This window comes from Mobula birostris, chromosome 5 (genome assembly GCF_030028105.1).
Source record: "Mobula birostris isolate sMobBir1 chromosome 5, sMobBir1.hap1, whole genome shotgun sequence".
Taxonomy (NCBI): Eukaryota; Metazoa; Chordata; class Chondrichthyes; order Myliobatiformes; family Myliobatidae; genus Mobula; species Mobula birostris.
In genome coordinates this window covers 38,978,725-39,004,411 of record NC_092374.1, presented here as the reverse complement: position 1 = coordinate 39,004,411, position 25,687 = coordinate 38,978,725, and positions in this window count along the sequence as shown.

Genomic DNA, 25,687 nt, shown 5'->3' with positions numbered 1-25,687 from the left:
TTGTTCCATTCTTATCTTTATGCACCCATTAGCCCTTCACCTGACTGATTCAACAACTTAAACCCATAGCAACTTTATCCCTTTGTCCTACCCATCTCTCCTCTGTTTGTTAAAATAGTTTTGTCTCTCTTTCTTCTTCAGCCCCTGAAATTCCCAACCCACCTGGTTTCACCAACATCTTCCAGCTAACCACTTTCCCCTCCCACCAGCTTTTTATTCTGACACCCTCCCCCTTCCTTCTCAGTCCTGATGAAGGGTCTTGGCTCAAAATGTTGACTGTTTACCCCTTTCCATAGATGCCGCTTAATCTGCGGAGTTCCTCCAGTGTTGTGCGTGTGATGCTTTGGATTTCCAGCTTCGGCAGACTTTCTTGTCTTTGTCTCTCTTTCTCAGTTTGATAAATGGCTTTTGATCTGCAATGTTAACATGGTTTCTCTTTCCACAGCTGTTGCCTGATCTGCTAACTGTTTCCACAAATTGCAGTTTCTAGTTCAGATTTCTGGCAGTTCTTTTTATTTTCATTTTCTATCAGCGAGGGTATTATTCTACAATGCAGACTAACATGAGAGCTCACAATGGAGACATACCTGGGCCCAGAAAAGTGGGTCGACCCACTTGTGGGGAAGTGAGGTGGCGAGATGTGTTGTGAATTTTGATGCTGTAAGTGAGATAGGCATAGATCTTGTTTTATTAAAAATATTTTGGAACTCTATAGTGCACTTCTTATAAATGAAATAAAGTCTTTGACCTTTATTGTTTGTTATAACAATATGCGATCGTGCCCAGATATGAACCTTCTTGTTACAGCTTTTGAGCTGCTTTGAAGAAAAAAAAGGTGGAATGTTTATTGTATTCTTGTGTTTCTTGTGGATTAATTTAAAGGTTAGCTTGTGGAATGTTTTTAGAAAATATACCGTTGCAAATGCTGCAGCTTCCTGGACTTTGAATGCTGAATATAAACCCACAACAAGCTGCCAAAAACACTTGGATTTGTGCCAAACTACAAAGAACAGAGATGTAATGAAGTTTCCAATTATCTGAGAAATCTTTTGGAGTTATAACAGCTCCACCACTAGCAAAGTTTAAATGATTAATTTTTCACTAAAGGAATTAATATTCAATCCAGCTTTAAATTCCATTTTACTGAGATTTTAGGAATCATAGCACAGATTTCAATACTTAAACTTACTTACACACCCTGATCAGCGTGTTGCAACTGGGATATGAAGCACGAAGGTAACCTGTTCTTATCTGTCCTGGAGCCAATTTACAGAAATTCTATAACAAAAAAGAGGTTCAATCTTTTTTATGTAATTTATTTTTTATTGAAGTTCATCATCAAACAAGCATTTCCATAAGATGTATTTCAGATACTGTACGTATATATCATATAATCATATTTGTCACAAATCTCCACATAATATTTATCTGAGGTATACACTTATAGAAAGGAGAGGAAAGAAAGAGCAATCGAAGGAAGAAAACTATGTACAAAGTAGGAAGTCATTTTTTTACAACATATTCATTGACTTGTGAGAATAAAATCAGGCCTATGATATGTTATGTAGTTAAACCATTTTTCCCAAAATCTTTAATGCAAATCACAAAATTATGTAACAGGTATAAATCTGGTTGTAACATTGACACATTTGTGATGGCCCTAGATTTCCATTGCCCGAACAAAAACGTGAACATCCCCTCGAATCCCACATGAGATACGTAATGGAAATGGATTGTGTGATACTTTAGGAGGATTTTCAAATTCACAGTATGCATTAGATGCATTGTTCTGAATTTTAGAATGTACTAAAATGTTTACTGTTTCAATTAATTTAAGACATTTTATCTTTTTCTTTATTGTAACTTTTGGTTCATATCTTTTAAAATTCTCCAAATAGCTGCCATTTAGCTAATTAGTATGAAGATTTTACGATAATGACATGTTTTTCTCTTTTAAAATCAGAAACGTTTTTTTTATCCTTTGATAGTTCCCTGTTTCCAATGTACTGGAAAATCTCCGCCCAGTACCCTCCTATTTCCTCTTTTTAATATAGTTGGACATATTCCACTGGGACCTGCTACACTCTTAGCCTTCATAGTCCCCAGATTCCAAATAAAGACTTCCTGGCTAATCTCTGTTTCTGTTAAATGCACTGCGGGTACCCTAGAGAACCTAATTCTAGGGCCTTTAGCACAGCTTTGCTTTCTTTGTGGCTACTGATGAAAGGAAATGATCAGAAATGGTAAGTGATGATTGTTGTGGTACCATGACATTACTTAACTGATCCTACATATCCTTTAATACTCTGTTAACATTGAATGGAACAAAAGGGAATTTACTGTTCCTACCAACTACTTTTTCATATTTCTTTTTCTCCCCACTGACTGCTTTTTAATAGCTCTTCCTGTTTACTTTTATCCATGGTACAACCCCACTTCCCTACTCTCTTAAATCTTTTAAAGTTTGTCTTTCATAACCACTTTAAGTTTTATATCTTACCATCTGGGTATGGTTTCAAAATTATCCTCCTGCTACTCCAGCTAAGAATGTTTTTTTCAATGTTAGAAACGGTAATAGAAACAATGCCAAAACAGTATACAGTGCATGGTGCGTAAAGTTAGGAACTTTCTCTTCTACAAAGCTGTTATATTTATCCATGGTTTTTAGTGGCATATGTTTCTGATAACTTTTCATAGATTTATGGAGTCATGCAGCACAGAAGCAAGTCTCTTGGCCCACTGTATATGTGCCAGTTATCTATTACTCATCTCTGCTAATCTCATTTACCAGTGCTTAGTCCATAGTCCTCTCTGTGTCTTGGCAATTCAAGAGCTCGCCTAAATACTTCAAATATGGTGTGAGAATCTGGGCCTCCACAGTCACTTCAGGCAATGCATTGAAGATTTCACCCACTTTCTGAGTGAAAACCCTCTTTAAGAAATCTCTTCTAAATCTCCAATTTCTTGCATTTAACTCATTCAAGTCAAGTCAAATGTATTTATATAGCATATTTAAAAACAACCCACGTTAACCAAAGTGCTGTACAGATCAGAGCAGAATAGCTAACATTACAAATACGAGAAACACAGACATAACCAACAAGGCAAACAGTACAAAAGAAACAACACAAGGGCCTAGGCACAAGCCAAAAATTAGCCACATCAGGAGGATTCAAACACTAGTGAATAAAAGTAAGACTTGAGCCTGAATTTAAAAGAATCGATGGAGGAGGCAGATCTGATAGGGAGGGGGATGCTGTTCCTCAGTCCAGGGGCTACAGCAGCAAAGGCACGGTCACCCCTGAACTTAAGTTTAGATCACGGGACAGCCAGAAGCCCCAAGTCAGCCGACCTGAGGGACCTGGAAGTAGAATGAGGGGTTAGAAGGTCCTGTGACATAAGGGGGGGGGGCCAGCCCATTTAGGGCATTATAAACAAACAGGAGAATCTTAAAATCAATTCTGAACCGTACTGGAAGCCAGTGGAGGGAGGCCAGGATAGGAGTAATATGGCCCCTCTTCCGGGCACCTGTCAGGAGCCTAGCTCCGGCATTTCGGACCAGTTGCAGACGGGACAGGGACGACTGACTAATCCCAGTATACAGGGAATTGGAGTAGTCCAAGCGGGAGGATATAAGGGCGTGGATGACTTTCTCGAGATCTTTGAAAGAGAGAAACTGCTTGATTTTGGCAATAGTACGAAGCTGGAAAAAACTGGCTTTTACTACTGCATTAACTTGCTTGTCAAACTTAAAAGTGGAATCAAATATCACACCAAGGGATTTAACATGGGGTTTGACAAGGGTAGACAGGTTACCAAGACTGTTGGTAATCACTTTGATGGAGTCAGGGGGGCCAAATAGGACAACTTCAGACTTGCCTTCGTTCAGCTGTAAGAAGTTTTGTGCCATCCAACACTTTATGTCCTCAAGGCAGTTCGTGTGGCTGAATAGATTTGACTGGTCATTTGGTTTTAGGGGGAGATAAAGCTGTGTGTCATCAGCATAACAGTGGAAAGAAATGTCGCATTTATGAATGATTTGGCCGAGGGGAAACATATATATGGAGAAAAGAATGGGACCTAGGATGGAACCTTGTGGGACTCCGCTGGAGAGTCTAGCTGGGGGAGAAGAAAAGAAAATTTGCCCATGTTGATGGAGAAGCTCAAGCACGAGGAATTTTGCAGATGTTAGAAATTCAAACAACACACATCAAAGTTGCTGGGGCTTACTAGCTCATCCTTCAGGTAGTCCTGACGAAGGGTCTCGGCCTGAAACGTCGACTGTACCTCTTCCTAGAGATGCTGCCTGGCCTGCTGCGTTCACCAGCAACTTTTATGTGTGTTGACGGAGAAACTTTTATTTTTGAGGTAAGATATAAACCAATTCAAGGCAGTGCCATCAACACCAACCCCATATTGGAGACGGTCTATTAAAATGGCGTGATCCACAGTATCGAACACTGTGCTGAGGTCAAGAAGAATTAGAATGGTAGAGTCCCCTGAGTCAATAGAGAGGAGCAGGTCATTGTACACTTTCAGCAGGGCAGACTCTGTGCTATGATAAGCCAAAAAACCTGTCTGAAATCTTTCCAAGAAGTTGTTTTGGTGTAAGTAGGGCAGCAATTAACTGAGAATAACCTTTTTGAGAACCTTTGACAGGAATGGAAGTTTAGAAATAGGTCTGCAGTTACTGGGTAAGGTAGGGTCTAAGTTGTATTTTCAGGAGGGGCTGGTCCACGACATGCTTGAAGCAGGTTGGAATGGTGCCAGTGGCCAGGGAGCTGTTGATAATAGAGAGGGTGCTGGGACCGGCTACATCAAAGACATCCTTCAGGAGGGCAGTGAGGACAATGTCAAGGGGGCAGGTTGCAGGTTTCATGGTGGACACAATCTTTGTAAGGAAGGAAAGCGTGATGTGTTGGAAGCAGCTCAGTTTAGATGAACAAACCAGTGAGACAGCTAGGTCATGGGTGGCGGGAGGCGGGGGGGGGGTGGAATGTTCATTCTAATGTCCTCAACTTTGCTAATGAAGAATTTTTAAAATTCTTCGCACTTAGCAGGGGACACATCTAACCTGATACTAGGGGCAGGAAAAAATGACAGAATTTATGGTCCTGAATAAGACCTTGGGATTATGAGATTTGTTAGAAATTAGGTCAGAAAAGTATTTTGCTCTTGCAGCTTTAACTGCTTTCTGATACTTGTGAAGATTGTTTCTCAAAATTTCAAAAGAAATTTGAAGCTTATCACATTTCCACTTTCGTTCAGATATTCTGCACTCCCTCCTCAGGGCTCTGGTGGTGTCATTAAGCCAAGGCAGACCTTTAGGTTTAGGCTTTTTGAACTTAAGGGGAGCAACAGTATTCAGAATAGAAGAGCAGGTGGTATTAAATAAGTTGCTCAGTGCTGAGATGGGAAAGAGAAGCCTCAATAGTGTAAGTGTTGGGAGCAGCTATGAGAGCCTCGGAGAACTTATTGGCAGTTGAAGAGTTAATATAGAGAGAATAACGTACAGGAAGATGAGATTTAATAGAGGGAAAAGGCAGAGATACCTCAAACATAACGGCGCTATGATCCGACAGACAAGCATCAATTATTACCGCATTGCAGATCGGAAAACCAGACGATAAGACCAGGTTGAGTGTATGGCCTAGCTTGTGAGTGGGTCCGGTGATAAGCAGAGCAAGATGAAAAGACTCAACCAGATGCATAAAATCACTTACAAGAGGCTTAGCGGGACAGCAAACATGAACCTTAAAATCACCAAGAATCAGAACTCGATCAAAGTTGGGCATAGTGTTTGAGGGGAAGTCCGAAAAATGAGTAATAAGATCTTTATGTATTTTTGGTGGATGATACACAAGAGCAATTAAGAGGGGATTGACCAGGCCCACTTGAATTAATTGCACCTCGAAGCTGGAAAAATAATCAGAGTTCAGTAGACAGCAATTAAAATGTTTTTTAAACACAGCAGCTAGACCCCTTTCGCGACCAGAGGGTCTAGGCACGCTAAAAAAGTTACAGCCACCTGGACAGAGCTCAACAAGTGGAGCAAGCTCGCCAGTGCTTAGCCAGGTTTCCGTCACCAGTAAGAAATCCACTCCTTGGGTGGTGACAAAGTCACTGAGAATAAAGGTCTTATTGGATAAGGATCTCGCGTTGGTCAGAGCCACTTTGACCGGGATAGCAGCACAATCCACCAACGGCTCCCTCGCCAGAGGGCGGAGGTTCTGGAAGACTACTCCACCGCACTTCACAGATGGCCTGGCGGGGAGCCCGCAGGGTAGTGATCCTGCGTCCAGGTCTGTGTCTGGGACAATCGATCAGAGAGAGGCGTACCTGGTCTCGAGGGAGCACCGAGGAATGGAGTAACGTGGCCGACCGGGTCCAACAATGTCGAGCTGCAAAAGGTAGGCCAGTGCCCGGCAAGAGCGGGCAAGATTCCTCAACTTAACCGAGGCGCCTGCACGCTTACTCCGCCTCCTAGCTCGTTTCCTACAGTGGTAGCTGCAGGGCCAAACCCAGATACCTTCAGGTTGTTGGGCAAATCAAGAGCAGTGAAAGCTTCTTTATCCGGAATCCCGAGTATGTAAGTCCAAGACAGAGGCTTGAATATTCAGTCACATTTGACGATCGTAAACAATAGTGGCTGGCATATCATGTATACACAGAGACACAAACAGCGCCAGGACAAACAGGAACAGGAACGGCAATAGGCGACGACAAGCAGCCAAACACAGCAGCGCAGCCATCTTGGCTAATATGAGCGTTCAAGACTGTTTAACGTCATTTTCAGTACACAAGCGTAAAGGAGAAGAAAATAATTGTACTCCAGATCTGATGTAGCACAAAGTGCACAATAAAATAGGGAACACAAAAATAATTTGAAAATCACAATATATGTAAATACATCAGATAGCTTACATAGATTGGTTGTATGTCCATAAAGTGACACAAGGCACAGGAGTGTCACTGACAGGAGATGATAAAGCAGTGGTAGTTGGGGGTGTGGGGGGGGTTGGGTTACATGGTGGAGATGTTGATCAGCCTTACTGCTCAGGGAAAGTAACTGTTTTGGAGTCTGCTGGTTCTGATGTGGATGCTATATAGCCTTCTCCCTGATGGGAGTGGGACAAATGGTCCATCAGCAGGTGGGTGGGATCTTTTTTTTCCTGGCAACTTTCTGTGTATATGTCCTTAATGGCAGGTAGACTAGCATATTCTGGTCTTAATAACCTCTGCTTAGAGAAAAAGTTACTCACTATCTACCCTATCTATGTCCTCATAATTTTATTTGACTCAGTCAGGTGTCCCTCAGCCTCCTCCATTCCAAGGAACATAACCCCAGCCTATCTACTCCCTCCTCAAAACTGAAAAGCTCCATTCCAAAAAAACTCTCATGACTCTCCTCTGCACCCTCTCCACTCACTCATTCCCTTCATATTTCATGGCCATCAGAACTGCACATTGTACTCCAGTGATGGTTTAACCAATATTTTATACACTGTATAGTCAAAGCACAACCTCATTGGTCTTACATTCTGTGCCCCAGCTGATGAAGGCAGGTATCCAGTAAGTCTTCTCAACCACTGTTCCTCAGTATCTCAAAGGGTCTCACCATCCAATATGCTATAGGCATTGGTTGGCAAGACCCTTCCAGATTCTGAGGAACAGTGGGACCTAGCTGTATGTATCCAGGGATTCTTGAAGGCCTCACTGCTTTTGAAGGGTCTTACCATCCAATGTGCATATCATATCATCCTGGTTGTATTGAGACTTGTTTTTAATTGGAGATGTTGGAAGTCAGAAACATGATAGAAAATGCTAACTACTCAACAGGTCAAGGATCACTTGTGGAAAGAGAATCAGTTATTATTTCCGAACAAATGCCTTTAGCCTGAAACTTCCTGTTTCTTCTGACCTGCCGACTGTTTTCCAGCATCTTAAATTTAATTATGACTTTAGAAAGATAGAAACATAGAAAAACTACAGCACAATACAGGCCCTTCAGCCCACAATGCTATGCTGAACATGTACCTACTTTAGAAATTACCTAGGGTTATCCATAGCCCTCTATTTTCCTAAGCTCCTATTCAGGAGTCTTTTAAAACCGCCAATCATATCTGCCTCCACCACCATTGCCGGCAGCCCATTCCACACACTCACCACTCTCTGCGTAAAAAAACTTACCTCTGACATCTCCTCTGTACCTACTTCCAAGCACCTTAAAACTGTGCACTCGCGTGATAGTCATTTCAGCCCTGGAAAAAAGCCTCTGACTATCCACACAATCAATGCCTCTCATCATCTTATACACCTCTATCAGTTCACCTCTCATCTTCCGTCGCTCCAAGGAGAAAAGTCCAAGTTCAGTCAGCCTATTCTCGTAATGCATGTTCCTCAATCCAGGCAACACCCTTGTAAATCTCCTCTGCACCCTTTCTGTGATTTTCACATCCTTCCTGTAGTGAGGTGACCAGAATTGAGCACAGTACTCCAAGTGGGGTCTGACCAGTGTTCTATATAGCTGTAACATTACCTCTTGGCTCTTAAACTCAACCTCATGGTTGATGAAGGTCAATGCACTGTATGCCTTCTTAACCACAGAGTCAACCTGCATAGCAGCTTTGAGCATCCTATGGACTCGGACCCCAAGATCCCTCTGATCCTCCACACTGCCAAGAGCCTTACCATTAATACTATATTCTGCCATCATATTTGTCCTACCAAAATGAACCACTTCACACTTATCTGGGTTGAACTCCATCTGCCACTTCTCAGCCCAGTTTTGCATCCTATCGATGTCCCGCTGTAACCTCTGACAGTCCTCCACACTATCCACAACACCCCCCACCTTTGCGTCATCAGCAAATGTACTAACTCATCCCTCCTCTTCCTCATCCGGGTCATTTATAAAAATCACAAAGGAAATGGGTCCCAGAACAGATCCCGAGGCACACCACTAGTCACTGGCTCCACGCAGAATATGACCCGTCAACAACCACTCTTTACCTTCTGTGGGAAGGCCAATTCTGGATCCACAAAGCAGGTCCCCTTGGATCCCATGACTTCTTGAATACTGATGCCAGTCAGAGAAAATAGCACAAAAACCCAATGGCAAAAGCTCAATATTTTGGATATAGGTATCCTTCCAAAGAATTGGAAGTTTTGAACCAAATTACCTCAACAACAGAAGTAGTTATAGATAAGGGACTGGCCTAGAGACATTATCACAAAATACTTAGAATTTTGGGTAATGCACAGAAACATTTGGTTTTTCCTCCAAATGGAAATAAGAGAGTAATATTCTTATTTTGATACAGTTACCATTACTTTCAGGAAAGGGAAAAGGAGAGAACATGTTCTGAAGCTGGGAGGCCGACTTCGTAAAATTGACGGTCATCCTACTGTGATGTCAACCCAGCCAATGCCAAAGTCAAAAACTCCAGAGTTCATAACCACATAGTGAAAGGTAACTGGCCCTTTGGACTTAATATTAAGCTGTTGAGTTTCTGAATTGTCTTTGCAGACCTAGGATTGTAAGATATATGTCATAGGGAATGATCTCACCATGAACTTGCCATACGCAGTCCATCCCAGGCAAAGCCCTCCCCACCATTAAGAACATTTAATGGAGCACTGCCACAGGAAAGTAACACCCATCCTCAAAGAGCCCTCTTCTTACCACTACCATCATGCTGGAGGAACAGAAGCTCACCACCAGGTTCAGACACAGTTGTTATCCTACAACTACCAGTCTCCTGAACTGGGGTGAATAACTTCAATCACGACTACTCTGAACTGACTCTACGGCCTACAGATTCACTTTCAAGGACCCCTTATAACTCATGTTATCAGTATTATTTTTTAGTTGCATTAGTTTGTCTTCTGTTGCACATTGGTTGTTTGATAGTCTTTGTCTATTTATGTTTGGTTTTTCACAAAATTCTATTCTATTTCTTTGTTTTGTGTAGCTGCCTGCAAGAAAATGAATTTCAAAAGTGGTATCTGGTAACATGCATGTTCCTTGATGGTAATTTTAGCTCCATATATTCATGCATTTTTAAAATTATTTACTGATCATCCCTCACCTGTGAGCCTTCATTTTGTCCTGACTGCAGTCAGAAGAACTGAAGAAGCTGTGCGGCTCCTGAAGCCTCATGATGTCTCCTTGGAGAAGGGCTGGGGAATTGTACCAATGCACACACAACTTCTTAAACATCACACGGACAATTAAGCATGGGTATACATACTGGTCTCGCCAGTGGCACCCAGATCCTGAATAATGAACGAATACATTTTTAATGGGTCAGGTGACTATGAAAATCACTCATTCCTAACCTAGCTCTGGATTAGCATGAACACAAGAGATGCTGAATTTAATGAGTTCCTATGGGCAACAGTTGAGAATATAAATCTAAATAGATGCTCCAGTAGAATGTAAAGGGTACTATTTCCAAATAAATCAATACAGTACTTTCTCAAGTTAAAATTTTATGGCACTATTTTGAAGAAGAGCACAAGGTTTTGTCCTAATGTTCTGGCAGGAATCTTGTTCACCTTCCACAATGCTAAAAAGAGGTTGTCTGTTATCACATTGCTATTGCTGGAAGTTTGCTGAGTGCTGAGTGGAAACAGCCTGCAATGTTTCCTACATTACAACAATGACTACACTTCAAAAGAACCTCTTTGGTTATAAAGTGCTTGGTCAGGTCCAAGCACCCATAACCTATGACCTACCTGGGGGAAGTAACCGTAGCTGTGCCTCTGGCACTAAGTCTGGCCCTGTGGCTCAGAAGGCCAGGAAGCTGAAGAGGGTGGCAGCAGTAATAGGGGACTCTATAGTTAGGGGGACAGTTGGGCAACTCTGTGGACGTGAAATGGGAACACGGATGGTTGTTTGCCTCCCAGGTGCCAGGGTCCATGATGTTCCTGAATGTGACGACAATATCCTGAAAAAGGAGTGTGAGCAGCCAGAAGTCATGGTAAATATTGGTGCCATTCACAAAGGTAGAAAAAGGGAGGAGGTCCTGAAAGCAAAGTTAGGAAGGAAGCTGAGAAGCAGGACCTCTAGGGTAGTAATCTCGGAATTTCTGTCTGTGCCACGTGCCAGTGAGGATAGGAATAGAATGAGGTGGAGGATAAATGAATGGCTGAAGAATTAGAGCAGGGGGCAGAGATTCAGATTTCTGAATCATTGAGACCTCTGCTGGGGCAGGTGCGATCTGAATTCAAGTTGCACTTGAATCTGAGGGGGACCAATATCGTTGTGGGCAGGTTTGCTAGAGCTGTTGGGAGTGGATTAAACTAATATGGCAGGGTACACAAACCAGTATGACAGAGCTGAGGATGAGCCAGCAGGTTTACAAGTAGATGATGTTAGATATAATATGAATGTAAGGAAGGACAAGCCAAAGATTGGGTACAACTGCAGACAGATCAAGGAGTTAAATTGTACCAAAGAGGCAAAATTCAAAAGGGTAAAGAATGCAGGACTGAAGGTGTGTACATAAATGCGTGTAGCAGTCAAAATAAGGTAGATGAACTCGTGGAGCAATTAAGAGATCGGTCGGTATGACATTGTGGGCATCACAGTGTCATGACTGAAAGAAGGTCGTAGTTGGGAGTTTAAAATCAAAGGATATACTTTGTATCGAAAGGGCAGGCAAGAAGGCACAGGCGGCGATGTGGCTCTGTTAGTAAGAGATGGAACTACATCTTTAGAAAGACGTGACATAGGGGTCAGAGAACATCGAATCTTTGTGGGTGGAGTTAAGCAAGGGTAAAGTCATATATAGACCTTCATAAAGCAGCCAAGATGTGGGGTTGAGATTGCAAAGAGAGCTGAAAAGGGCATGTAATAAGGGTAACGTCACAATTGTGATGGAGGACTTCAATATGCAAGGGGATTGGGAAAATCAGGTTGGTGTCGATCGCAAAAGAGGGAATTTGTTTAATGCCTACAAGATGGCTTTTTAGAGTAGCTTGTGATTGAGCCTAGTAGGGGAAAGGGTATCTTTGATTGAGTGTTGTGTAATAACCCAGATTTTTTTTTTAGTCAGCTTAATGTAAAGGATCCCTTAGGAGGCAGTGATCATAATGTGATTGAATTCATACTGCAATTTGAGAGGGAGAAGCATAAGTCACATATATCAGTATTGCAATGGAATGAAGGGAATTACAGATGGATGAGAGAGGAGCTTATCCAGGTGGATCAGAGGGGGATACTGATTGGGATAACAGCAGAATAGAGGTGGCTGAGGTTTCTGGGAATAGTTCACAAAGCGCAGGACAGATAGTTCCCACAGAAGAAGAACTTCTCAAACAGCTGGGTTAGGCAACTGCGTCTGAGAAGGGAAGTTAAGGACTGCATAAAAGCCAAGGAAAGGGCAGACAAGGTAGCAAAAATGAGTAGGAATTTGGATGATTGAGAACCTTTTAAAATCCAGCAAAAGGCAGCTAAAAAAGCTATAAGAAGGGAAAAAAATAAAATATGAGGGCAAACTACCTAATAATTTGAAGCAGGATACTAAAAGTTTTTTTCAGTTATATAAAGAGTAAAATATAGGAGACAGTTGATATTGGTCCACTGGAAAATGATGCTGGTGAGGTAGTAATGGGGGACAAAGAAATGGCAGATGTATTTAATAAGAACTTTGCATCAATCTTCACTGTGGACGACACTAGCAGTGTGCCAGAGGTCAATGGGTGTCAGGGAGCAGGAGTGAGATACATTGCTATTACTAAGGAAAAAGTGCTAGGCAAACTGAAAGGTCTTAAAGTGGATAAGTCACCTGGACCAAATAGACTACGTCCCAGAGTCCTGAAAGAGGTTGCTAAAGAGATAACAGATGCATTGGTCATGATCTTTCAAAAATCAGTTGATTCTGGCATGATCCCACAGGACTGAAAAATTGTAAAATTTATTCTACTCTAAGAAGGGAGGAAGGAAAGGAAGGAAATTTTAGTAAAAATCAACATGGTTTCTGTAAAAGGAAATCTTGCCTGACAAATCTGTTAGAATTTTTCAAGGATGTAACAAGCAGGGTGGACAAGGGAGAGATAATGGGTGTCATTTACTTAGTTTTTCACAAGGCATTTGATAAGATGCCTCACATGAGGCTGCTTCACAAGATAAAATCCTATGGTGATATGGGAAATATACTAACAAGCGGGAGGCAGCGAATGGGAATAAAGGGAGCCTTTTCTGATTGGCTGCCAGTGACTAGTCGTGTTCCTCAGGCGTCAGTATTGGGACCACTACTTTTCACATTGTTTGTCACCGACTTAGATAGTGGAATTGATGGCTTTGAGGCAAAGTTTACGAGTGATATAAGGATAGGTGGAGGTAGGTAGTGTTGAGGAAGCAATGTGATTGCAGCAGGACTTAGACAATTTGGAAGAATGGACTAAAAAGTGGCAGAAGGAATACAGTGTTGGAAAATGTACGATAATGTATTTTGGTAAAAGGAACAATAGTTCAGATTATTATCTATATGGAGAAAAAATTCAAACATCAGAGGTGCAAAAGGACTTAGGAGTCCTCATGCAAGCTTCCCAGAAGGTTAATTCACAGGTTGAGTCCATGGTAAAGAAGGTAAATACAGTGCTGGCATTTATTTCAAGAGGAATAGAATAAAAAAGCAAGGAGATAGTGTTGAAGATTTATAAGACATCTGTCAGGCTACACTTAAAGTGTTGTCAACAGAATTGGGCCCCTTATCTCAGAAAGGATGTATTGCCATTGGAGAGAGTCCAGAGTAGATTCACAAGGATGATTCTGGGAATGAAGAGGATAACAAATGAGAAGCATTTAGCAGCTTTGGATCTGTACTCACTGGAATTTAGAAGAATGTGTGGTGATCTCATTGAAACCTACCAAATGTTGAAAGGACTAGGTAGGATGGATGTGGAGCGGATGTTTTCTCTGGTGGAGTAGCCAGAACTAGAGGGCACAGCCTCAAAATTGAGAGGTGACCTTTTGGAACAAAAGTAAGGAGGAATTTTTTTAGCCAAGGAGTGGCAAATCCGTGGAATGCTCTGCCACAGTCTGTGGTGGCAGCCAAGTCTGTGAGTATATTCAAAGCTGAAGTTGATAGATTCCTGAATGGATGCAGCATCAAGGGATATAGTGAGAGGACAGGGGTATGGGGTTGAATGGGATCCAGGATCAGCCATGATGAAATGGCGGAGCAGACTCGATATGCTCTTATGGTCCCAAAAGGTAACGAGCAGTAAACTCTTCTCAGGCTTCTGCCATCTGAAGATGGTGGAATTTGTCATTGAAATGTTGCTTATAATCAATAACTGTACCCGGCTGGAAGTCTAAGAAGAGTTTATTCATCAAATACACCAGGAAAGCACCAGATCCTTTTTCATATAAATATAAGATGTTCATTTTCTTTACTTTACCTCTGCCACAATTTTTCTTCTAAATGATAGAAGATATAGATTTAGGACTTGCTGTCGTAGGGTCTATTAGTACACCAGTGACAGAGAGGGAGGATGTGTAAGCTGGATGACCTGCTGATTATTTCCAACACCTTCTGTTTTCATTTCAGAAGGTCAAGTAATCAGCTGGGACCAGATATGTGGGAAATTGGATTTGAAACCTGGTTTTAATTGTGTTTGGCATTTCACTGCTGGCAGAAAATTAAAGGAATGTCCTTAACTAGTTATGACATACTGAATTATTTTGCATAAAAGCAATATGGAATCACACTTTTCTAAATATTTCTTTTGATTTTCCATTTCACATTCAGCTCCTAAGCAGTTGTTTATGATATAAATGAACTCAAATTGCTACTACAAATATTTGACTTCGCAATGTTCTTTTCTAATTAATAAACCTTAGTGCCTAGAGGTAATACAATTATTAGTCAAAGTAAATGCATTAAATTAAAAAGAAGGCCTTACCATTTACACCTATAAAACTCTTTTCTTTAGATATATATGTACAGTATCTGAAATACATCTTATGGAAATGTTTGTTTGATGATGAACTTCAATAAAAAATAAATTACAAAAAAAAGAAAGAAATATATTTTAGATTAGATATCTCTGCTGCTAGGTAATGAACTGCAAAATGTATTTCCTCTAATGGGAATCTGATTTTCTATTTTAATGTGGAGACACTTTCATTTGAAATTGTAAAATATCTCACTGGTGGCTGTGATACGAGATTGTTATACAGGTGACTGTCAGCTATCTTTTGCTGCAACACTACAAGAACAGAAAAATCCACAGAAAGTGGTCCATCACTGACAAAGCCCACTCCACCATGGAGCACATTTACAAGGAGCTCTGCCACAAGAAAGCAGGTCGCCCACCATCCAGGTCCTGCTCTCTTCTCACTACTACCATGAGGCTGGAGGTGCAGGAGGCTTAGGTCCCGCTCACCACCATGCTCAAGAACAGCTTTTACCCTACAACCACCAGGCTTCTGAAACAGCATGGAAAACGTCATACACCACTACTCTGAACTGAGTTCATAACCTACTGGCTCACTTTAAAAGACCCTACAATTCAGATTCTCAGTATTATTTATTTTTCATTTACACAATTTGTCTTCTTTTGCACTTTGGTTGTTTATCTATATTTGTTTATGCAGAGTTTTTTTTCCATAAATCCTACTGCAATTCTTTGTTTTTCTGTAAATGCCTAAAAGAAGGTGAATCTCTAGGTCATATATGGTGACATATTTGTACATTGATTAAATTTTTTTTTGACTTAGAACAATTGTTTTGGTAATGCTCATATGATGCTTTATTAAATGCATAAGGTAGAGTTCTTGTATTGTTTATAGGTATTTTATACTGAAAATCGTATTTCATGAAGAGAATAAAGAATGAGGATAAGTTTCTAAAGTTCGATGTTCAGAGGTTCAAAGTAAAATTTATTATCAGAGTACATACATGTCACCAATACAACCCTGGGATTCTTCTTCCTGCGTATATAGTATAGTAACTATAAACACGATCAGAGAGAGAGGAAGTAGCACATCGAAGACAACAAACTGCAAATGCAGATATAAACAAATAGCAATAAATAATGAGAGCATGGAATAACAAGATAAAGAGTCATTACAGTGAAATCATTGGTGATGGAAACATCCTGATAGGTGAGTGTAGTTATCCCCTTTTGTTCAAGAGCCTGGTGGTTGAGGGGTAGTAACTGTTCTTGAATCTGTTGGTGTGAGTCCTGAGGCACCTGCACCTTCTGCCTGATGGCAGCAGCGAGAAAAGAACATGGCCTGGGTGATGAAGATCTTTGATAATTTTGCTGCGTTTCTATGACAGTGTTTCATACAGATGTGCTTAATGGTTGGGAGGACTTTACTCATGATGTTCTGGGCTGAATCCACTACCTTTTGTAGGACTTTCCATTCAAAGGCATGGGTGTTCCCATACCAGGTGGTAATGCATTCTGCAAGACAGGTCAAATTTCATATAGTTTAGAATCATTAAGTGCAGACAGAAGAGAAAATTTAGTACAAATGAAGGTGCTTTTGCAAGGTAACTTCCATAACAGAGTTAACAAAAAGAGACTGAAGTTGTCCCAGATTTCTGTAATATGAACAAAATCTGCAGTTGCTGAAAATGTGAAATAAGGACAGAAGCTCTGAGAAAAACCTAGCAGCACCTTTGGAGAGAGGAACAGATTTAAAGTCTGACATCATCAGATTGAAACGAAAAATTTCTGATTTCAAGTTGGCTTAATTCTGTAAAGAAATGCCAATTTAAGTTGTGTCTATTGTCATAGGCACAAGATTATCCTTTTTCCTTTTATAGCTAGTGAAGGACATTTTAGTTCTGGGCACCAATTCTGCCATTATTACTACTACTCGTCACAACTAGAATTAAGCCTGATTTTCATGCAGTATTATGGAAAAGACCAGAGATGGGGTGCAAGGCCATAAACAACTCCACTTCAAATCATCGAGGAAGTTTGAAACATTGAGGTGAATGTGGAGGAGGTCATCGGTTGCTTTCATCAGAGGCCATGGGGTCATCGGTGGTGGGTTGCTGGGTCAGTGGTGTTCTGAGCCGGCATGGTAGTTGCTTTTCACGGAAGGACTGAGTTTGTGCGGCTACTCTCGTCGAATGCTGATGGGAGGATGTTTTTGATATTTTGAGATTTATGTGATTTTTAGACCGTATTTATATTGGTCTCCTTCAGCTTTTGGTGCTTTTTTTTCTTATTCCTGACTGGCGGGTGGGCAATATGTTACTTTTTGTGACAGGGAGGAGTTGGGGATTTGGGGTCTGATGTTCTTGCTGGTGTTTTCTTGTGTGGGTGATCTGTTAGTTTTTTGTGTGTGAGAGAGGGGGTTGGGGGTTTTGATGCTATTGTCACTGTTCTTTTTGGCGAAGGAGGGGTTTGGGGGTTTGATGTTATTGCTGCTGTTTTTTGCGAGGGAGGGAGTTGGGGGTTTGACACTATTGTCGCTTTTTTTTGTTAGGTAGGGGGTGGGGGTTTGGGGTTTTTGATGTTCCAGCTGCTGTTTCCCATTTGTGCGATCTGTTCGTTTTTTGGTGCAAGGGAGAGGTTGGGGTTTGACGTCTTTTTGTTGGGGGTCTGAAGTCTTTTTTCAACAGCTCCCATGGTTTCTCTGTATTTCATCGCTCTCTGGAGAAGGGGAATATTAGAGTTGTATTGTACATGCATATTTTGACAATAAGACTTCCTGCAATACATACATAAATTAAACATAAATTATATACAATCTTTACAAGAAAGAATGCAATTAAAACCAAAGTAAGTCCATTTAAGTTCAAAATGGTCATAGTGTTGCTAAACTGTAGTGATTAGGTATTTGCCAATGGTTGTAGTTCAAAGTTCAAAGAAAATTTATTATCAAAGTACTAACCTGAGATCAATTTTCTTGCAGGAATTCATAAAAAAAATAGAATCAATGAAAAACTGCGCACAAAGGCAGACAAAGAAAAATGTGCAAAAGAAGACAAATTGTGCAAATACAAAATAATCATCATCATCATCATAACTTTGGACTAGATCAGTGTAGAACATTAAACATAAAAAAAGCTACAATAGAGCTAATGGAATATAAAACAGAGCAGCAGGATACAATACAACCGATGGATGAAAATAAAACATGTAAGTATCTGGGATATCAAAAGCAAAGGAAATAGATCATAGTGTGATAAAGGGAAAACTTCTGACAGAATTTACTTCAAGATGTAAGAAAATCTGGCAAACGGAGCTCAATAGTAAAAATAGAACAAAGGTAATAAATACATTTGCTACACCCATATTAACATATTCTTTTGGCATAATATCTTGGTCCAAAACTGATCAGGAAAACTCACAAAGAAAAATAAGAACAGAAATGACAAATTTCAGGAAACACTATGTACACTCGAACTACCAAGGACAGAAGGGGGAAGAGGAATAACAGGCATTAAAAATTTACACAACAGTCTGATAAAACTTCTAAGGATATATTTTCATAAAAAAACATGATTCAGCACTTCACGTGAGCATATGTAAAACTGATAAGTACACACTTGAATGAGAGCACGACTCAGAAAAATAAGTTATCAGTATTGAAGGAAACGATAATGAATGGAAGAGGATGTCCCTCCATGGAAGACATCCCCATGATCTGAACACACTAGATGTTGACAAGGAAGCGTTGATCACCTGGCTCAGAGTTGGAGACCTCTTCCCAGAAACAGAAGGGTTCTTTGCAGCAATATAGGACCAGGTGGCAAACAGAAAAAAATATCAAAGACAGAAACTAACAACAAATTCAAGGTGATAAGTGCAGAAAATGCCAAGTGGTACCAGAAACAATCCAACACATTACAGGATCCTGCAACAGCTTAACTCAATCTGATTACGTACACAGGCACAATCAAGTGGCAAACGTTAATCAGCAAAATCTTGCTTTAAAATACAAATTCATAAAAGAAACCATACCATACTATAAATACAAGCCTCAGCCAGTGTTAGTGTCAGAGTCCGACACATTATGTCATGACTGATCCGTTATTACAGATAGGACAGTCCATAATAACTGCCCAGATATAATAATACAGGATAAACAATCAAGAACAACTTAATGGATATAGCCATTCCAAACACACAGGACATATAGAAATCATAAGCTAAAATCACCAGAAAAATGCTGAATTAAAAGAGGAAATTGAAAGAGCATGGAACATGAACAGGGTATGCATTGTCCCCAACAGTAAAATCTACAACTGGTATTATCCCAAAGGCACTACACAATAGTATTAAACAATTAGGGCTACACAGCAATATCTGTGTAGAACTTCAGAAAGCCTCGATACTAAACACTACCAGAATAGTTGAAAGTTCCCAGCAATTGAGAAGTGAGTGTGCTTTGCTATGCCCATACCTCAGGTCTTACTAGCTTGAACTGAGAAAAAAATAAAAAATGATAAATAAATAAGCATATCAATGATACTGAGAACATGAGTTGTAGAGTCTTTGAAAGTGAGTCCATTGGTTGTGCTTATTTGTCACTTCTGTAGATATATCACTGTTCCTGACCCTGCTGCTGTGGGACCAAAGGCTTCTGTATCTCTTGCCCAATGGTTGTAGTGAGAAGAGGGCATAGTCAAGAAGGTGAGGTTTTTGATGATGGGTGCTGTGTTTTTTGTGACAGTACTCTTTGTAAATGCACCTAATGGTGATGTATTGGGTTGTATCCACACTGCCTGTAGCCATTTCTGTTCCTGGGGACTGGTGTTTCCATACCAAGCCACAATGCAACCCATTAGGATACTCTCCGCTGTGCAGCTACAGAGGCTTGTCAAAGTTTTTGGTAACCTGCTGAATTTAATCAAACATTTAAGAAAGTAGAGGGACTGTTGTGCCTTTTTTGCGATGACCTTTATGTGCTGGTTCTAGGAAAGATTGATGCCAAGGAATTAAAAGCTATTGACCCTTTCCACCTCTGTTCCTCTGATGGGGAATGGCTCATGGACATCCAGCTTCTTCCTGCAGTCAATAACCAGCTCTTTGATTTTGCAGACTGTTGCCATGACATCACTCAGCCAGATTTCCAATTTCCCTTCTATATGCCGATTCATCAGCACCTTTGATTCAGCCTTCAACAGAAACGTCTTCAGCAAGTTTAAATATGACATTGGCAATGTACATAACCACACAATCATTAGTATAAAATGAGCAGAGCAGGGTACAGCCATTACAGGTCCTTCCTTGGTTACAGAAGCTTGAGTTAAGAATAGCTGGCATGTACAAGTGTGTGTTAGCAGGATGGCTGAGATGGAGCGGGGTGGATTTGCTGGCTGCAGGCATCTTCTGGCAGGTGTAAATGGGACATTAGAAAATGAGTCTAGAAGAGGTAGGTGTTTGATGGCTACCATGGACACGAAGGGCCAAAGGGCATGCTTCCATCCCACACAGGGGTCAGATTATTAGGTGCACCTGCTCGTTAATGCAAATATTTAATCAGCCAATCATGTGACAGCAATTAAATAAATTAAAATCATGCGGATGTGGTCAAGTGGTTCAGCTGTTGTTCATGCTGTGTATTTAATATTTCAGTAAGATTTGAGTAATATTGTATATATATTGTTTGATTAAGATTTTTTGTTTGTTCACATAATTCATTACAGGTTATATGTGAGAAGTACATAAATGGCCTATGTCACTATGCCACCACATCGTTTATGGGAGCATTAAAAAAACTAAGTACACAAGTATACCGGCCTCTTTTGATCAGTTTCTGGAGTTACAAAATATGATAGTGGTGATGAATAACCTTTAAACTAAACCTGAGATGACTACCTATCTGTTGAAGCACAGCACTTTTTCCTTCACAAGAGTAGAGACGATATCGAGTAGAAAAAAAGGCAGAAAGTGGACAAAAGTCACAGGTTTATTAAGTGAGCACCAGATGATGATGATGATGATCATAATTATAAAATAAATACATAAAGCAGAACGGCCGGCTACAATGTAAAGATAAACATATTCGATTACACAAGAGATAACTGAATGATGTATACTGAATGAATTAAGCAGTATTTTGATGTAAATGAAGTAGTGAATCACTTGCCCCAGCAATGAAAAATCCCCACAATCTATGTACTCACTTTCAAGGACTCTTCATTTCATGTTCTTGATATTTATTGCTTATTTATTTATTATTATTATTATTACTATTATTATTATATCATTTTGTAGTTCCACAGTTAGTTGTCTTTTGCACACTGGTTGGATACCCAATTTTATTGATTTTATTATGGTTATTATTCTATTATGGTTATATTGAGTATTTCTGCAAGAAAATGAATCTCAGGGTTGTATATGGTGATATATAGGTACTTTGATAATAAATTTACTTTGAACTTTGAGTCAATGAAAAATGAGTGCCAGTTTTGCTGAGTGCAATTGGTGGAAAACCATACAGTTTTCTTAGAAGTTTGACTGCACCAACTGAACCAGCCGAAATGAGCTTTGCTGATATCATGAATGTAATGCAGGAAAATTTAGGTTTCATAAGCAGAATCAAAAGGAAGGGGAGTCCATTTCAGCTTATGTACTGAATTGAAGAGATTGTTTGAGCATTGTTCAATCAGTGACGAGCATTATGTTCCACTGAGAGAGTTATAGTTTGTGGAACCTTATAAGAAAGCATTCTCCTAACTGAAGCACAACTCGTATTTAGAAGAACAATTGAAACTGCTGTATAAAATGAAACAGCAGACAGAGATCCAATAGATTTGCAGTCAAGAATAAAAGTGAGTGTGAACAAAATTACAACATATAAACAGAAACCTGACTGTCTGAACAGATTGTGCTACCAGTGTGGCAGACACTCCCATACACCAGACAAATGCAAGTTTCATGGCAAATTTTGCAGCAAATGCAAAAAAGTAGGACAACAACCAACAAGTCACATTGGGCTTGTATGCGGTAAAAACAGGAGGACTAGCATTGTGGGACTGTGATTGGCTGTGACAGCTACAATTTGATTGGAGATCTATTCACAATTTGCATGGCACATCCCCTGCAAATGAGTCAACTGAAAGCATATTAAGAAAGGTACTGGATGATGCCACAGCGGTATTGAAGGATGGCATTGGAAAACTCAAACATATCAAGGGTAAAATAGTATTAAATGAAAATACCACACCCAAGTTTTAAAAAGCCTGTCCAGTTCCTCATATCATCCATGATGAAGTAGCCAGTGAGCTAGATCACATGGAGGTTGTAGGAATTCATATCCAGTTTGAGTGGAGCTAAAGGACATCACCAATGATCCCAATAGCCAAGAAGGATGGGTCTGGTCAAGATCTGTGGTGATTTTACGGTCAGCATCAACCCAGTACAGAAATTGGATCAATATTCTCTGCCCAGAATACAGGATATATTCGTTTTCTGAAGGGAAACACTTCTGCAAAGTGGACAGAGCTGAGGCCTACCAATAAATGAAGATGGAAGAAGAGTCCAAAGTGTTTCTCACCATAAGCACTCACAAAGGGCTTTATCACTATAATTGGCTTATTTCTGGAGTGGCATCTGGCAGAAAACAATGGAAGGCTGCCCAGGCACTCAGTGTTACCTGGATGACATCATTGTTACCAGAGAGGATGACAAGAAACATGTCCAAAATCTCAGGACAGTGTTAAAAACATCATTAGATTACAGGCTCAGAGCACAATGTAACAATTGTGAATTCTATAAACCAAGCATCACTTACTGTGGTCACACTGTTGATGCACAAGGACTACACAATTGTGCTGAGAATTTCGGACAGTGGTGGATGTCCCAAGGAAAGGGCATGTCACTGTTGCAGTCCTTTTTATGATTTGTCAATTACTATAACAGGTTTCTGCCAAACTTGGCTTTTGTACCCACTCCTTGAACTCATTGCTACAGATTGGGAAGAAATGGCAATGGACAAAGCAGTGAGGTATGGCTTTCCAAAAGGCAAAGGAAATGGTGATATCAGACACCGTACTCACACATTATGGTCCACATCATCCAGGGAAGCTTACCTGTGACACCTCACCTTTTGATATGGGTGCAGGCATGTCACGTGCTATGAGTGATGGTAGTGAACACCGCATAGTCTTTGCATCATGTTGCCTTACCTCTGCAGAGAAAAGTTACGCACAGATTGACAGAGATGCCTTGAGTCTGGCTTGGGGTGTAAAATGTTTCAATCGGTATTTGAATGGAAACGAGTTTACCCTCATTGCTGGTTTCCATTTTCAATCCATGGAAGGGCATTCCACTAACAGCAGCAGCAGGAATGCAAAGATGAGCTCTGCTTTTTGGAGGACACAAATACAAGGTTGAATTCAAGAGGACAACTATCCAGGGAAGTGCTGATGGATTGTCCAATTTATATTTGGAAAAGGAAATACCTAAAAAATTTTCAAAAGAGGACACTCCTCTGGACATGTTCTCTCAGAATGCCAAGCAAAAGTCTTCCTATCACACAGGAGATGATCCAAAGGGAAACATGAAAAGACCCCACACTGTTGCAGGTCTACATGGCAACCTAAAATGGCTGGAATGTGCAGCAGAGGTTCTGGTTCCCTCTTTTTTACCAGTGCTGGAATGGACTTGCCCTTGAGAAGTTTGCCTTATTTGGTTATTGAGAGTTGTTGTACCATCCAAGCTGAGAGCCAAAGTGTTGCCAGTCATCTAGGTGTGGTCAAAGTGAAAGCGTTGGCTCAAAGCTTCATCTGGTGGCCTGGGATAGGTCAGCAGGTCGAGCAGCTTGCCATGCACTGTTTGGGATGCCAACACAAGTGGAAGAAAGGTGTCCAGAGTTGTCAGAACCACTTCCTGCAGACGCAGAGTGAACTCTTACAACCACCACAGAGGAGGTCCCAGAACTTGAGCTTGTTTCACAACCACAGGTGTCACCTCCCTTGTCAGGAAAGACGTTATCCCACAAGAATAAGAAGTCCTCCATAGCAATTCAATTTTTTAGGCCAGCATGGAACAATTTAAAATTTGCTACACTGTGTATGTCTATATAGTAGTTGTATTATATAGTATAATGTGTATATGCATATATAAGATGACCGTAGATCAATACATTACATATTGGAGTTGAGGTGTATTCTATATTGAGAAGGAATTTATAGCTAAGCAGGGAGGAATATTGTGCATTTAATATGTTTGTAATATTTCAGTAATATTATAAATATATTGTTTGATTAAACATTCTTTGTTGTTTATTACAGGTTACATATAAGAAGTACAGTTGAATGGTCATTACACCAGCATGTCATATGTGAGAGACTTACTAAAAAAGGAACTAAGTACACACATTATCCTGGGTTTCCTTGTTTCTCTTTCGATTAGGTTATGGAGTTACAAAACATAATAGTTCAGACCAAACATCAGAATGAGGAACAAATGTGATCTAGGTGACTTTGACTGTGGAATGATTATTGGTCCCAGATGGAGCGGTTTGAGTATCTCAGAAACTGCTGATCTCCTGGGATTTCACACACAACAGTCTCTAGAGTTTACAGAGGATGGTGTGAAAAACAAGAAACATCTAGTGAGTGGCAGTTCTGTGGATGAAAAACACCTTGTTAATAAGAGAGGTAAGAGGAGAATGGCCTGACTGGTTCAAACTGACAGGAAGGTGACAGTAACACAAGTAACATTGCATTACAACAGTGGTGTGCCGAAGAGCATCTCTGAATGCACAACACACCGAACGTTGAGCTGGATGGACTACAGCAGCAGAAACCACAGACATGCGCTCAGTCTCCACTTCATTAGGCACAGGAGCTACCCGATGATGTGGACACTGAGTGCATATGACATTCTGAGTTCTGTTCACTTTTCATCCCAAATCACAAACTTCTCCTCAGAAACAAAGTGAAGCAACCACTCACCAATTACGTACACACCATAAGTAAACAAAAGTTGTTTACCTAGTGAAAGTAATTATCTTTTATGCACTGAGATGATATGCACATTCTTCATGTTCAAACAAGACTTTTATGTCGTAGGTTCATCCCAAGGCTTTATTTCACATTTCCTTCCTGACAAACTAACAGTACAGGACATATCTTTGCTGTCAGACTCAATCACTGCACTGCATCAACAAACAATCCAACTACGATACGGCACTGCAGCTCTGGAGGAAGCAAGCTCTTTTCACTCTTTGACTTTCCTTTCCTGAGGCACTGAATCGTTTTAGGATGCAGATTTCCCTGGATGACTGAAGCCCAACATTATCCCAGTTTAATCATCATCATCCCACAATCTTGCGCCGGCTATTTAATCACAGAGGTCATCACAATGAAGATCAACATCCCACCCCACCCCATCCACCCCGCCCCCACTCCTCCATGTTGACAAACATGCAGTTTCACCAAGGTTCATTGAAAAATGCCAGAATGCAAAGCTCTGGTCGGACATTACCTTCCTGTATCTGGGAATGCTAGGATCCCATTGTCAGACTGGCTGAGTTTGCAAGACTGTATTAATCAACACCATATGTGTCGCCTCACGGAGAGATCAGACCAGGAGATCCCCGAAACTTCAACACAGTATTTGAGATGGCATTCTGGCAGCTCTACAGAACTAGAGAGCATTAGGTGAGGGGGGAAGATTTAAGAGGACTCTGACAACAACTTTTTCATACAGAGGGTGAGGGGTATCTGGAACGAGCTGCCAGAAAAAGTGATAA